The sequence below is a fragment of the Lutra lutra genome, chromosome 10 (genome assembly GCF_902655055.1).
Source record: "Lutra lutra chromosome 10, mLutLut1.2, whole genome shotgun sequence".
NCBI classification, from domain to species: domain Eukaryota; kingdom Metazoa; phylum Chordata; class Mammalia; order Carnivora; family Mustelidae; genus Lutra; species Lutra lutra.
This window is the reverse complement of record NC_062287.1, coordinates 25,769,217-25,786,303: the sequence shown is the minus strand read 5'-3', so window position 1 is coordinate 25,786,303 and position 17,087 is coordinate 25,769,217.

The window sequence follows — 17,087 nt, the reverse complement described above, 5'->3', positions numbered from 1 at the left end:
TCATTGGTTTTTTAGTTTTGCTTTGTATTGGGATTTTGGGGGGTAACTTTCCTAAAGCACCTCTGTCCTTTCTGCAAATACTCTGTAAGTTCCTTGTGGACAGAAATCAAGTTTCTTCTTCTTTCTTTCAAGACACCCACCACAATGTCCTACACATAAACACAAAGTACATATTTATCAGTCGATTTTGTGTATAGAGTCAGGATTACTTAAAAAAGGAAAACTGCAGAAAAAGTGAATGGAGAAAAATGTTTCTTATAAGAAGCCTCACATGAAGTAGAAAGACTTGGAGCTTGGTTAAGACTCCAACGTAAGGATAGAAGGAAAAGAATGAAAGAAAGAAACATATAGGAAAGAGGTAAATAAAAGGACATAGCTCCAAAAAGCAAGCGGGAAAGGGAAGCAGGAGGAGGATGAATAATAGTTTCAAATAAACGCTGGGGCCTAGTTAAGAATGGAAACAATTAGTGTCGATGGTGTCAGGTCACATAGTACTAGACACATAATGCATTTTGTTTCAGACAAAGTCGTTTTTCTAAGTGTGGAAGACTGTAATGGGAACCAAAGCAAGTTTTGTCAGAAAATATTCATTTGGTCACTGGAAGAGAGAGAAGCCTTCAGAAGAAAGGAAACTAATCATTTCCTTCTTTTAATTATGTAAAAGCTGTGTGTCTCTTTGTGTATGTGTGTGCTTGTGTGTATGTGTGTTTGTGTCTCTGTGTGTCTGTGTCTCTCTGTGCATTTGTGTCTGTGTGTGTGTATGTGTATGTATAAAGCCAGAGATGTTCAAGAATGTGACTAACTGAAACAAGTAATTTAGTTCCTATTACTTGGTTCAGAAATGTTGAAAAGGAGGGAAGGAAAGAACAAGGGGAAAAAAGAAGGGAAAGAGGAAGGAAAGAAAGATCTACCTTCCAGTCTGGCTACAAGATCCAGTAGTGGTCATATCTTCTATTTCTCCTCACTTCCTTTCTAAAGCTATGCTCTTAGTAGGCACTCAACAAAGATACTACCCAACTTGCCACATAGAAATTTATGAAAAACATAATTATGTAGAGTATAAAACCTAAAGGGAGAATCTCAGGATCTTAAGAACCATTGAGTTAATGACCTTCCTTTAATTTTCTTTACACTGTAGAAAATAATACGCTTTGTCTCAGTAAGATTACCTTGTCATATGTCTTGACAGGCCTGGCATTAGGAAAAACACCGTATCACCAACTTCCTGTGAAACACTTGAGATGTTTTTCTTTAGATGGAAAACAATACTATTCTATCTTCACTGTTGTCTGAGACATGAGCAGAGGTGTCCTTATAAGGACGAGAAGGGAGGCAAATAAGAGAGGCCAAGGCTTTCTTTCTGTCAAAAGTTTTAAACCCAGGAAGACTGATTAAAGTGAACATTAGGGGCACTTGGGTGGCTCAGTTAGTTAAAGGGCTGCCTTTGGCTCTGGCATGATCCCAGGGTCCAGGGATCGAGCCCCATGTTGGCTGCTCAGCAGAGAGCCTGCTTCTCCCTATCCCTCTGCCTGCTGCTCTGCCTACATGTTTTCTCTCTCTGTGTCAAATAAATAAATAAAATCTTTTAAAATAAATAAGTAAATAAATAAAGTGAACATCAAAGGCAGAGAAGGGAAAGGAAGTCAGAAAAAGTTCAGTTATATATGGAAGAAGGACGGGAGCACCCCTAATCACTTTGTTTCAGTAATGGTAGAAACACTGTGCTTGACTAAGAATGGATGCTTATTGTGTGTCTGTTAAATGGATGCTTATCGTGTATCTGTTAAATAGATGGATGGATGGATGGATGGATGGATGGACAGGCAGATAGGTGTTGTGTGGGTGGGTGGACAGGTCAATGGATGGACGAATGAATGGATGGACAGGTAGATGGGAATTGGTGTAGATAAGTAGATGGATGGATGGGTGAATAGGTAGATGGAAAGATGGGTAGACAGGTGAATGGATGAATGAACACATGGGTGAGTAAATGAGTGGAAGGTAGATGGGTTGACAGGTGGGTGGATGGGTGGATGGATGGATAGGTGGCTGGCTGGCTGGCTGGCTGGCTGAAAGGATGGATGGGTAAGTGGATGGATGGATATGAGGAATGGGTAAGTTGATGGATAGATGATCTCTGGGAATTATACCTATATGTACTAAATAGGTTACCTTCATAAATCATTGCCTGGCCTATTGATCATAGGGATAAATGTTAAAGGAATTATTTCAAGTAACTGCTTACTCTGTGATACAAGGAAGAGTAGTATGTCAATTACCTTTAGTTGTTTATTTTTAATGCATATGGATATATACATCTAGTGCCATGAAAATATTTATTACTTGTTATTCAGTAATCCCACTTGTAAGAACTTATCCTAAAATTTATTCTCAAAATTTTATTCTCAAAAAAGGATTTATTTACATAAAGATGGTTTTGAAGCATGTTCTATAAAATTTAACAATTGTAGCAACTTATAAATATCAAATTATTTCAATATGATAGACAATTAGATAGCCTTAAAATAACAATAAAAATTATGACACAATATGGAAAAATATTTATAGTAGATGAAAATTCAACATTATATGCACATGTATAAGGAACATGCATAAATTTTATAATCACAAAATATACATAGTAATTACAGTTTTATGCATAGCTGCAATTACAATTATGTAGAGGTATATTTGCATGTCAAGAGCCTGGAAAGAGGGGCACCTCGGTGGTTCAGTGGGTTAAAGCCTCTGCCTTCAGCTCAGATCATGATCTCAGGGTCTTGGGATCGAGCCCCGCATCGGGCTCTCTGCTCGGTGGAGAGCCTGCTTCCCCCTCTCTCTCTGTCTGCCTCTCTGCCTACTTGTGATCTCTGTCTGTCAAATAAATAAATAAAATCTTAAAAAAAAAAAAAGAGCCTGGAAAGAATCATGAAAAGGACAACAGTATATATGTTAAGATGATAGAATTCTGGATGAATAATATTTTTCAGTTAAAAATTATTAAAAAATGGACTTGAAGTATTTTTCTTTAGCACAAGTATAATATTATTATCAAAGGAAATGAAAATAAGAAAAAACATTTTTAAATGATTATCAGTGTTGGGGCACCTGGTTGGCTCAGTGGGTTAAAGCCTCTGCCTTCAGCTCAGGTCATGATCCCAGGGTCCTGGGATCCAGCCCCAAATCGGGCTCTCTGCTCAATGGGGCTTCCCTCTCTCTCTCTGCCTGCCTCTCTGCCTACTTGTGATCTCTGTCTGTCAAATAAATAAAAATAAAATCTTGTAAATAAATAAATAAATAAATAAATAAATAAAAATAAGTAAAATGAATGATTATCAGTGTTGCCCCAATCAGGCCCTAGTTGGTTCAGCATTTCAGATAAAGTCAGTGAGCTATGAGTACAACCTAATGGGGCAGGGAAGGATGGAAGAAACATACAGCAGAGGACAATTTTCATGGAAAGGAAATCCAGAAAAATATAAGAACATCCCTGAGAATAAATGACTCCTGTCCTCCTCCTCCCCAAATTCTCTCACCTTGATCCTCTCCTCTCCTCTCCTGTCTTGCCCATGACCGTCAACTACCCAGAACACCTCCCTGGCAGCCCTTTCCAACATTTTCAACATTATGTTCTCACAGCCTCCATTACTCCATCTCTACATCCTCCAACATGTTAGCCTAAAAACATACTGAGCATATTCGTTTTCTCTTGGTAACAAAATTATCACATACCTAGCCATTTAACATAACACACTTCCGTTATCTCACAGTCTGCATTTTTCAGGGCACAACTGAAGTCTCACCAGGCTCCAATCAAGGCATCATCACCTGGGCTGCATCATCATCTAGACCACATCATCCTCTGGAGGCTCAACTAGGGGAGAATCTAAATGCAAGGTCATTTAGGCCATTGACAGAAGTTGCTTCCTCAAAGACACAGAGCAGTACCTCCTCTTCTCACAGCTGTCATCCCAGAGGCTGCCTCCAGGCCCAAGGAGCCACCAGCAGTTCCCTGCCACATGCGCCCCCCACCCACAGGCAATCTGTGTTGGCTTCTTTCAGACCAGCAGCAGAATCACTCCCTCTAGTTGGCCTCCTACATTGAGTCTCCCTTATCATAACCACGACTGCACTTAGACCATTACTATCTCAAGCTTCTCGTATCTTTGTCTTAGCTTCACTGACAAACTTCCCAAGGCAGCCATTCCCTCCCATTCAAGAAGTCCTAAGGATCTCCCTTCAGTTCCTCCATCTTTGCAAGTTCCTCTCATCTCAGGGCCTCCTCCCCTACCCCTTCTCCGTGCTGCCCAACCTCTCTCATCACTCTTTCACCTGATTAACTCCATCTTCATCTTAGTTTCAGTGGCACTCTCTGATCCCCAAACTAGGATATCATTATGCAATAAAATAACCTCTTTGTATTTATGGGTTAAATATTTATTTCCTCTATTGAGTTGCAAGCTCTGTGAAAGGAAGAAGAAAGTGTCTCTGTCTTATTTGCTCCCTGCTGTGTCCCTAGTGCTTACTTAGTTCTGTGCCTGTGACATAGTAGGCACTCAGTGCATATATATGGTGAATGAATAAATTGCAGGCAATATGGGGAACCTTCCACCATGACTCACTGAGGCTACCACCCCACTGGATCTTCTCTCCCCAGGGTGTCATCAGTATCTTATTAATGGTAAAGTTCAATTGTCTATACCAACCTCCCACCCTCCTTTACCGCTCTGCAGCTCCTAGTACACTGACCCCTTGTGGCTCTCCTCCCCTTGGCTTTGGAGCCCTGAACTCCCCTAGTTCCTTCCCTAGCTGTCCAATTACACCTTTTGTGTTGCTTTCTGTGATTGTTTTCCTCTTAGAATTTCTGCTTCACCTGCATCCATATAAATAAAACATCCATCAATACCCTGGCCCTGAGCTTGCTTTCTCCCTACCTACATTTCTAGCTGGCAGTTGGATCTTTCCCCTTCAAAGATTCACCAGCACGTCAAACTCAAGTTGTCAAAAAGTCTCTTCTCCCTTCCTCCTTAATTCCTCATCTTTCTTGTCCTGTTAATGTCATCAAAATCACCCAGGTTCAAAACCTCAGAGTCAACTTCAGCTGTTCTCGGTCCCTCCCTGAATTTTCTCCTGCACCCAATCTTTCTCTTGTAACTCCCAGACAGCCTCCTACATGATACCCATCTCTAGACCCTAAGGACCACTTACCAGTTATCTTTCTAGAATACATTTCCCTTTAGCACATGGTACTCCATAGTGACCATCATATGCCTAAAAACAATTCAAACTCCTTATAAGACCTACATGAAAACCATAACCTAGCTCCCAGGTGCCTTTGTTGTCTTACCTTTGCCCTCACATTTGCTCTTATCTGGTTAACCAGGGGAGTCACTATGTCCACGACTGCTCACCTCTGGGCCTTTGCTCATGGAGTTATTCCCTGCTTGCTTTGTCCTTCTCCTCACCCCTGCCTATAAAAAACAAAACAAAACAACAAATAAAAAGACCTGCTGCCCCTCAAAGGCCAATTCAAATCTAACTTCCTCCATGAAGACTGCAGATCCAGAATCTGCTATTTCCTCTGTATTCCAGCCACTGCCCTGTGGCTCTCTTAGAGTACCTAGTACAGTTTTTATAGTAACTCTTCAGGCATGTCTAATCCCTACTACTAGACCATGTGCTTCTTGGAGGTCCTGGTCATCTTCAATTCAGCTGTGTCTCCCATGCTGAGCAGAGCGCCTAGCCCATAACCAACATGCTATAAAATGTTATTTTGAAAGACCAAGGTTGGCCTGGTGCAATGCCTCCTTTGCCTAGGTTCTTGAGAGCTGATCCTGTTCAGTTGGAATGATTCAGAGTTGCCTCTACCAAAGCTCTACCTCCGAAACTACCAACAGGAAATCCACAGAGAGGAAAAGCTGTGGTTAATAGAAAAGCAAGCTCTCAACCAAAACCACCAGCTGCCTTGTTAAAATTAACAAGCAGCAAAGTGAAACATGTGGCTTAGGAGTAAGGTTTCTTATTGTTATTATTACACACACACACACACACACACACACACACACACACACGGCAGGATACAGAGTACAACTGTCCCAGGAGTAAGCCGGCTTTCATGAGTGGCTAGGAGAACAAATGGGAGATGAGAGCTGAGTTTGGAGCATGGAATCAGTGGATGCTCTTTAAATCGCAAAAGAGTAGAATGAGGTATTACAGTGTGAGCCAGCCATGCCAGACAGTGTCAAAGCCCCCAGAATAAAACCAAGCCTCATGGCCAAGCCCACTGAGAGACAATATAGTTAGACAATCACATTGTGTCTTCCTCCTTTCTCTCCTTGATATACATTCAAATCCCAATGAAGTGGTTAGCATAGCAGTTAGATATGGGGGCTGTGGACTCGGAAAGCCCTGTGTTGGCCTCAGGGGTCTGTCATTTCCAGGTGCTATGTCTCTGTGTCTCAGGGCACAATGAGGATAGAAAAATAGTGCTTGATTCATATGGTTCCTAGCCTTACATGAGATAATATCTATAAAGAAAATTATACAGAGTATACCTAAACCCTTGATTCACACTACAGTAAAAATCTTTTTAATATGTCCACTATGTGCCATACACCACTGAGTGAAATTCAAATTTCTCTTTGGGTCTTACCTATTGAAATTTGTTCTAGGCACATAAAGGGGAAAGGGTGAAAAACTGGCACAAATGGCACAAACATGGGAGGGCAGGGCACAATACTGCAAACTATCTAGGTCCTGGGGCTGCCTTAACACGGGCTGCTTCTGCCCCTTTCCTTACGTACTTTGCTTCCTTGAACTCCAAATGGCTCAATCCCAAGGCATACCCTATCTGTCAAAGCAGGATTGGCCCCAGGAGTCGTTGCCAAATTCCTGTGCTACAGCACTCAAAACTGAAAATAGAACAATTCTCAGCAGCTTGGGCCTGCAAACACTTTTCAAAATGCATTCAGCAAGCAAAATTCCATTTCCTCAGTGGTGTTTGCACAGGCCCCTGACGCATCCCCAGGATTTTTTTTCAGCCTCTTCCTCACCATCCTGTGTTGTTTCTTGTGGACATCTTTGGCCTCCAGTGTGAATACTCAACAAGAACAGGGAGGGAGCCTGGGTTTGTAGCATATCCCATTTTCCATGGTGTGAACACTCCACCATGAAGTTGGGAAAAATCCACCCCACTGGGTCTTGTGGCCTAGTGTGAGCCAGCTCCAGCACACTAGAACCCTCCAAATATCCCTCTACCCCTGTAGACCTGTCTCTAGGGAAGAAATTTTAATTGCCTTTAATCTTCCTACCACTTTCATTTCTTTGAGGCCATTTGAAAATGAATCTGCCTTTGGAAGGTAAGTCCTACTGTCAAGGGATGTAGGTTGTTCCCAATGTTAAACATGTCCAGGATTGCCACATGTGGCCTTTCAGGCCATGCGAGACATAGCTCTGTCAGGCACCACTCACAATGACTTTAAAGTAAATGGTGGTCTGACAATGTGTGCACAATGAGCAGCCTAGAAGTGTCTTTGCCAAAGTCATAAGGCCTCCTGGGTTAGGGGCAGAACAGAAATGGTAAGGCGTTCTAATATCGCCATTCCCAAGCAAATTCTCAGCCTCAGCAACTTCTCCAGCATCTGAGAACTTGAAGCATTCCCTAAGCAAAATGACTGAACACAGTACCTGCCTGTGGCCTCAGCAATAATTTTACTCTATTCTCCAAAGAAGCAGACAGACATTCACCATGGGAATTGCCTCCCTCCCCACCTAATTGAATCAGTTCATTATTAATTCATTAAACAAGCATTTAGAGAGAATCTCCTAGTTTCCAGGCATTGGGATAAACACTGGAGATGAACTAAACAGAAGAAGAAATTCACAATGTACAAGGTGGCACAGCTAAGCAAGTCAGCAGCTGCCTGTAGCAGTTACAGAGACACGTGCAAACCAAAAAAGAAGCATCACTATAGGTAAGTTTATATTTGCTAACAGCTAACATGTATTGAGTGCTCAGTATGGCCTATGCCTTTGCTGAGCATTTCCTCAATGTCATTTAATCATTACAGCAACTTTATAAGGCAGATATTATTATCCCTCACTTATGTATGAGGACTTAGAGGGCTTGGAGACATTAAAAAACTTCCTTGAGGTCACATGGGTAGGAAACATAGAAGTGGGTCTGGCTGCACAGCACTTGCTCTTAAACTCTGGTCTACACTAGATCCCTAAATCTCTTGGAAGTCAGTAGTGGTGGCTAATCTCTGGGTCAGCTGAGGGCCAAATCTTTCTCTACATCCACTGGGGGCTGCTCTGATGCAAACTAGCCAGATGGGACCTAGAGGAAGAGACAGCCCAACTACCCAAGGAACATGTGGTCCCATATGTGGGGCAGACTACAAGTCACCTGGGCCACTGCAAGTGAGCCCACCCCAGATGCTTCCTTGGAAATTCAGACTTCAAGGTCTTAAATAGTAGTTGAATGCTATTTCTGGAAGGACACATGACAACCAGCAGAGGTCTTGTTTTCTTATTTTTAAAGGTTTTTGTTTTTAAAACAGAACCTAAAGAAGTCAGTAGCATAGAGATAAGATTTGAAATCAAGGGGAGAAGGGCAAAAATTTCACTCCTAGAAAATTGTTCTTGATTGCTAGGCTAGGTCCTCTGAGATGAGGCAAAGGTGGAATTTGGGGACATCATGCCCTCAGGAAAATCTCAAGGGACTCCAACTAGCCTAATTCCAAACATGGATAATAGGACATCAGTCTAGCCAGCTCTAGTTCCAGCTCAGTTTTCTTATTCCCAGTTTGGCCAATCCTCCCACATGCTTCTCTTCCTGGATGGGTAGAGATCTTGGAGAAGGCATCCAGTCTTGTTCCCCTCGGGTAAGAGAAGAGGATTCAAGAAGTGAGGGAGGATCTCTCAACTTTCTCTGAGGTCAGAAAACATGCCCTTATGCTTTGTAGGCTTTGGAAAATAACAGCACTAATTTCCCTGTGCTTTGGTTTCCACAGCCAATCTAAAGAAATCTAGGCAAAGGATCCAGGACCTGAAGTAAACACACAATAAAAAAAAAAAAATTATTAAGAAGAGAGTTTGTGTGTCATAGAAATTGAAAAAAAATGGGGGGGGAGCATAAGACAGCTTCTTCAATGTCTATTTGACTGCACGAAGTAACAGAAGGCTTAGGATATCCTTTTCCATTCCTTCTACTGAGCTCTGAGTTTCAGGTTTGCTGGAAATCCTGTCCCACTTCAAACACCTGGTAAGCCTAAGAGAGTTTCTGTTCTGAGCACAGAGACATGGGAAATAAATGCTCATGATGCTGAGACAATGTGGTCAGGGTCAGGAGAAAATTCAAGGTGGATGTGTGTGGTGGAGAAGTTTTGAAAATTCTTCGTGCCAACAATGCTTCTGATTAAACAGTGCCCACACCACAATATCCGACCATTCCTGTGGTCTGCAGGCCATGGTTTCTTGGACAAGGCCATCAGGCTCTGAGTCAGCCAGACTGTGGGAGCAAGTTCCTTCTGGCAGTAGGTTTGCAGGCTGCAGTGTCCCTTAGTTCTGCAGCCAAAAGCCATGTGGGGACATGGCAAATCCAAACCTCTCAGCCCCTACCTGGAAGCCACAGCTCACATCTGGAACTCAAGGAAAATTGCCATTGGACCTCTGGCTATCCTCCCTCTGGCCAGCTCTGCTCTCTGTTGCTAGGAGGTGCTCAAAGAAGGTCCCTGGTTTGCAGATAAAGGACATTCTTTTGGTTTCATAGTGTCTTGAAGTGATGTTCTCTCAGGTCAAATAATAAAACAAACTTTTTTTAAGGAAAAGGGAACACTGAGGCGGGGACAGCATGAAAGGACACCACCAGGCCCCCTGCTTCCCCATCACCTTGGGGCCAATGAATGGAAAAGCCGGGCTAGCCCAAGCCAACTTGGATGGAGGGTGCCTGTCAAGCTCATGCCCAGGCTCTGCTGGAACATCCCCAGCTGGGACACCCGCCTGTCTGGGCTGCCCTCCTTCTGACCCTGTTTGTCTTATTTTCTCCAAAGAGCTCTGGACAAGGAAGAGATAGTTAGAAATCACTTATTTTCCAAGCTTGGGAGCTGATAAAGTTAGGGGAGTGAGGAAGAGGAGGGGAGATATTTGTGCCTCTCCCCTTCACCTCAGTTGGTCTCTAAATCTAGTTGCAAGAGATATTCTGAGATGACATCCCAATTGTTCTGAGATACCACATTCACCAGCCCAGAGCCTAAGCCCAATTCTATGAACCTAACATCTGGAGAAAGCTCTAGTGCAGAACCTTCTCCTCTTCTTGCGGGGGGCGGGGGGTGAGAATCTGGGGCTATGGGAGTCTCTGTCCCTCATAGAGGCTCAGTTGAAACTTGCAGACAATTTTCTCACAGGGAGAACATCTTTCTCCTTTTGGAACCCAGGGCCCTGGCTTCCAGATCTGTCCTCCCCATGTTTCTGTGTGCTATTCTCATTTATTTTTAATTTCATCTCAATTTTCTGTTTTTTCCATCAACTACAATCTGAAATTCACTGCAAGGTCATCCCCAGGAGGCAGAGCAAGAAATTCAGCAGTGCTGATGGAAGGGTGCCTAACAACTTGGGGTACCAGAGCAAGAAGTGTTTGAATTTAAGTTTATTCCCCTCCGGGATTCAGCATAGACTGGTCTTGAGCAAGCTTCCCAGGATTCTGAAACTAGAACATGGCAAGTGAGACTGACAGGGCAATACAGGGGACCCCAGCACTATTGCTGAAAACCCTGGGAGCATTGGTAGAAATCCTCCAACAACCACAAAACAGGAGTAAGAATCATCAGACCAGAGCTATCACCTGCTTAAAAGACTGTTAACAAGGCACCTCTTGGAAACTTAGTTTCTCCATCTATAAAGTAAGATTTTGGACTCGATTATCTTTATCACCTCTTTCAGCCCTGAAATTTGCTGTTTCTAACCCTGAGAACCCTGGAGCCTTTTCATTTATTTGTCCCCATCAGAATTCAAGACTGAGAGCTACCGAGAGCAGGAACTCCACCTTTACAGTGTTCCATGTTAATGTGATATATATTCTATATGCAAATATATGTTAATACATACTTCAAGAGGTTTCATCCTTATAGGCCTTTATCTCACACTTATCTCCACAGGCCCCGGTCCTAGGCCATATGGAGACATGGCAATGAGAAAACAGGAAATCTCTCTTCGGGGAGTTCAATCCCGAGAGAGAGACAGCACCATTTATGAGCAACTGACATAAAATAAACTCTTCTCTGTGCTCTAAGGGAGGGATCAAGAGGGTCCAGAGGAAACAGAAGAGGCCTCAGAATGACAGGCAAATGAATTAGGGAAGAAGTAGGATATAATTACGTTCTCAATTTTGGGGTATGATTTGGACATGAGGAAAGGACAGTAGGGACAGAAGGAGCAATGAGAGCAAAATCACTCTCAAGTGCCAGGAATGTTCATGGAAACATGAATCCAGATGAGGATAGGGAGCAGGACAAGGAGAATGACATGAGATTGGGAAGGTAAACAGGGCAGAGAATGGAGGGTCTTGAATACCAAGCTGAGGAGAGTAAGTGTTTTCAAGTTATAGTAATGTTGGCTTCTGTGCTACCTCCACACTTGAAGGAACCTGCTCACTGCCCTTCCCTTCTGCCTCCCCAACCTGATAGGATCCCGAGCCATCCATACGCCAGGATGGAATGAGCCCAGCTTACCAGCCTTGCACTAAGTGTGGCCTCAACACCAAGAAGTGGCCGGGTCCAATCAAAGCATCAGCCAACACATACTTCTTTTTTAATATGAAACTCAAAGACCACAGAAAGCCAAAGAAAATGATCCTCCAGAATTTTCCTCCATGGGGACTATGAGTCCAATAATCCTACTCAAGTGTAGTCACTAATATATACAAAGAGTGAAAAGCTAACAAAACCAATAGGGGCTAGTGCTCAGGTGAGGGCTGAGCCCCTCTCTGGGCCTCAGATTCAGGGTGTGCTGGACCCGGGCTCCTGACTTGTTCATTTGGCACATCACAGACACAGCACTGAGGCCTTCCTGATGCTCCCACCCCCAAACCCAAGTTACAGATCAGTTTCCAACGGAGACAGTTCCACCCCAGCCCCTGAGGAAGAGCAGCCATGAGGCGGCTGGTCAGAAGCTACTTCCACAGGGGCCTCTCCCACACACACTGAGCACACTTATCTCCAAGACTGATTAGGAACTAAAACAGCTCCCTTCCCCATGAGCTGCAAACTGGCCCACTTGGGCCATGAGACACCCCAGATCCAGGAAACCCAGAGCTCAGCTGATCCTTCACCCCCTACCTCCTGCTTCTGGCTTTTATTGGTTTTGGCAGCAGAGCAGGGGGGGCCTTGAGGTCGAACTTGTTGAAAGTTCAAGGGAGAGAAAATTGTTCTCATCTGAATAAATAGAGTCAGCTGTTGCCAGAGGGTAAAATCTACCCATGGTGAGTTCCCCTAGACAAGCCGCCGCAGTGTTGGGCTACATGGGCGCTTGAACTGGGGCCAGCACTATCTGGCTGACTCTGGAGATGGCTGCCAAGTAAGACGCTGCATGGCTCATCCATGCGGCTTTGGAATGCCCCTCAGGGGAGTGAAGGTAGGATGCAGGGAAGGAGATCCTGGGCCACGCTGGTGTTGTGGGTGTTCAGCACACACCGGCCCTCCTTCCATGTCAATGACAGAATGGGAGTGGGAGAGTGGGCACCTGCCACCACAGAACCCCAGTTCATAGCTGGCATCCTTGAGCCCTTAGCCATGGGGCTGTGGGTGGGCTCTCTGGGAAAAGGCCAGTGCAGTGACCTGATGCCCTGAGTGTTTCCTGGGGATCCAGCATCCTGGGAACATACCCGCAGTGCTTTGAGGACATCACCCAACCAGACCAAACTACCCACTTGCTCCAGAAACTCTGAAAACTTTTCCATTCTAAAAGTTGCTTCAAATGCGGTCAGGAAAGGGACGTGAAAGGACAGAGGTGAAGGGAGGAATTGAGGGCGGAGGGGGTGAGTTGAAGAAGAAAGAAAAAGGAGCCATGTGGTAGGCTGGAAAGAACTCTGGCACTGATCCGGAGAGGGGTTCCAGTCCTTGCTCCTTTGTGAACTAGCTGGCTGACTTCAGACAAGCCCCTAACTCTCCAGTCTAAGAGGGAAGCTAGACTGAACATTATTTGAGGTCCCGTCATATTCTCAACTAATATGCAGTGAAACCCAAAACCAGGAACCACTGCTTCTCTTCTCTGTACCTCCAACTCTGACCCAGTCATGAAAAAGAACATCAGTCTGGCTGCCACTTCCTGGCATCTGCTCCCAGCCCAGCCTCCTGGACCTCTGTGCTCCAGAGACTATGAGAAAATCTTCTCACTCAAAGACCCAGAGATGCTGCCATACATGCTAAGCAGGATAAGCCAAATCATATGGAAAATGCTTTTTCTGCTCTAGTGGAAAAGTATGCAAGGAAATGAAGACTCAGACAGCAGTGTCTCTGTTTCAAAGGAGCCGAGAAAACCAAACAGGGCAGGCCACTGACAGACAACAGTGGAAGCATCCCTCACACTGAAACATCTTCCAGAAAGAAAGGAGCCACCTGATAGAGTGCGTTTGCTGATATTTTTCCCATCGGGGTCAGCTTGATGCCATAATAGCAATTCCTTACGTTTATGTGGTGTTTGACAGTTTCCAAGGCACAGCACATTTTTGACTTCACTTGATCCTCAGAGCCTCTGAGTAAGGGAAGTGGCATCAGCATCCTGGTGCAGATGAGAAAACCAAGGCGTGCAGATTAAGGGATGTCCTGGGCTTGCACCAGAGCATGTGCTCATCTCCCACAAGGATCATCTTTGGGGGTGGGTAGAAGGCAGGCAAAATCAGAAGAGAGGGTTGTGACAAGTACAAAGGACCAGGGAAAAGAATCTTGGGTCCCATTGCAGCGTGCATTTTATATCCCTGTTTCTCAGTATCCCCTCCCTCTTCCCCAAACTCCTCAAAAATACTTCAAAAAGGTCAGTGCAGCTACATAATAACAAAAATTTCATAGAACAGGGAGAAGGGACACTAGGGATCATCTACTCTACCTTGTTATTTTACAAATGGGGAAACTAAAGTCCAGAGAGGTGAGATAACTTGCCTAGGGTCACACAGCTAGCCTAGTAGCAAAGCACGGGTTAGAACCTGCTATTCCTGCCCCTTAATGACACTGGGACAGTTAGCATGCTTAGCCGATGGGAATGACCTCGGAAGGAACTGGCAAGTTCCAAATGCAGCCGGGCCTTCTATGTCTTTCTCCCTTCCTCTCTTATAGTCATATCCCCAGGTCCATGTGCTCCACATCAAAGTTAGAGGCTGAGCCAGCAAGCCTTCCTCTGATATGGAATGACTCCAATATTCATGTCCGAGGCACTAATTCCAATTGGAAATCTCCTGCCAATCCAAACAGAACAGGCTGATCAGAAAGCTTTTGTTTTTTCCCATTGTTTACAGAGCCACACTCTGGAGGCCTGAGCCCATCTGACATAACTCCAGGGCTGATGCCGGGGAAAAGCTTCCTTCCAGAGCTGTGAGAAGCCACCTACAGTCAGCGAGTTCTCTCTAAATTGTAAACGGTCTCTTCTACCTCACTGGAGCCTCATTCCTTCCTTCCTTCCTTCCTTCCTTCCTTCAGTGATCACACATTGAGCCTACTATTTGTCAGCCCTTATACTAGGAGCAAGATTCGCACACATGGATGAGACAGAAAAATCACCTTCAAGGAGCCTTCGTTCTAGCTTAGAAGAAAATCACATCTACATCTTCCTGGCAAACTCCAGAGTTTAAAGGAATTGACTTCAGAGTTATGAAACCCAAAGTGATGGCAGTCCAGCCTGGCAGGTCAGTCAGACCTGGAAACGTCAGCTCAGTGACCCAAGGCTATCAATTTATTAAGGACAGAATATGTCCACCCATGGAAGGAAGAATTCATGGAGGAGGCAAGTCTCAAACAAATCTTGAGAAAGAAAGAAGGTTTAGATAGATGAGCCCTTATGGGGCAGGGGTGGGGCAAGGAAGCTAGAGGCTGGGCGTTCATTATGTTTCTCCTGTATTCTACAAGCTACCAGAGCTATCTCATTCAATTCACCCACAGTCGTACAAAGTATCTATTCTGTTAATATTCTATAGATGAGGAAACTGAGGCTCACAGAAATTAAGTGATCTATCTATCCATGATCACAGTTCAGCTCCAGGCCTGTGTGACTCCAAAGCTCATGCTCTTTTCACTGCACTGTGCCTGGGGAGGAATTGAGAAGAGGCTCTGGTGCTGGTTATTACAAAACCATCCAAAAAAACAAAATATAGCCAAGTTGCAGAATCTGCAAAAGTTGTTCTCTTTAAAACTCTTGTTTGTTCATTGGGGCGCCTAGGTGGCTCAGTCGGTTAAGTGTCTGCCTTTCAGATCAGGTCATGATCTCAGGGTCCTGGGACCGAGCCCCACGTCGGGTTCCCTGCTCAGCAGAGAGTCTGCTTCTCCCTCTGTCTGCTGCTGCCCCTGCTTGTGTGTGCACATGTTCTCTCTGTCCCTCTCAAATAAATAAATAAAATCTTTAAAAAAAAAAAAAACTTATTTAAATAAATGAAACAAGATGGAATCGGGAGGGAGACAAACCATAAGAGAGTCTTAATCTCACCAAACAAACTGAGGGTTGCCAGGGGGTGGAAGGTAGGGAGAGGGTGGTGGGGTTATGGACATTGGGGAGGGTATGTGCTATGGTGAGCGCTGTGAAGTGTGTAAACCGGGCGATTCACAGACCTGCAGCCCTGGGGCTAATAATACATTATATGTTTATAAAAAAATTTTTAAATTATTTTTAAAATAATAAATAAATAAATAAATAAATAATCTTGTTTATTCACAGTGTTTTTAGTGTCCAAAAAGCCCTGCTACTCTTATCAGCATCACCTCACCATTGTCATCATTCTGATGAGACTCCACGTAATGAACAATAACAATGTGCTAGACACTAGGCTGTTATAGTTCCATTTAACGCTTCTAACAAACCAGAGAGTTTAATCATACTATTACTGTCCCCATATTACAGGTGAGAAAACTCAGGCACAAAAGAAAACTCACCAAGATCACACAACTATTGGTTAGATGCCAGCCCACGCAGTCTGGCTCCCACCTCATGGTCTCTAACCCATAGCTTATTCTTTGAAAGAGGGTGACCCTGAAAATGTCACAAAGACAAAAACAAAAGCAGACTTTGCGAGTAAGAAGCCTATTAATTTGACTGGGCCACCAAAGGTCCCAAAGTGGTCATTGTGGAGGGAAAGGACACTCCAATTAGGCTTCAGCCAGAGATGATATTTAGAGAGAATAGTTCAGGAGTTGCTGGATGGTGGAAAGATAAGCCTTAATAGGCTGTGGGAATACAGGTATGGAGGGTCCTGTGGGCAGCCAAGGGAAAGAACACGCAACCTCAAGGCCATGGTTCTTACAGATCCAGCCCCATTCTGCACTTCTCAAGCACCCCAAAGGCAGCTTCGTCCCTACGGAGTTCTTCTGTCCCTACAAGTGATGGATGCCAGACGCCATATCCTTCACAGGAGGAAATGTATCTTGGAATATGATCTCTCGTTAGAGTACATGTTGCTGCTTTTATAGGTTGTGAGTGGAATCCCACAGACTCTTGTCTTCCTTCCCTCCCCCTCTTGCCTCATCCATTCCCAGCTCGGTGTTCCTTCATAAATCAGCAGCCCAATGGAGCCAAGTTCTGCTTCCCACTTTTTAAGTCTGAGGGCATTTATTCCTGCTGATAAACTGGATTTAGACAGCTTCACAAACCCCTGACTGTGGCCAAGATTATGAAGGTGAAATATTCATCGAGCTCTGTCCTGTCAGGGAGAAGAATGTACAGCACAGGCTCAAACTGGCATATTTCCACACGTTACTGTCCAAGGGAGAATTACTTTTGTCAGGGACTGGAGCTGTGTTTGGGGGTTGGCTAGAGATATAAATTAGGATTATTACACTGGTGCTTCCAACAAACTCCCAGGAAGGGGAGGCAATACTGCAGGCCTCCATTGT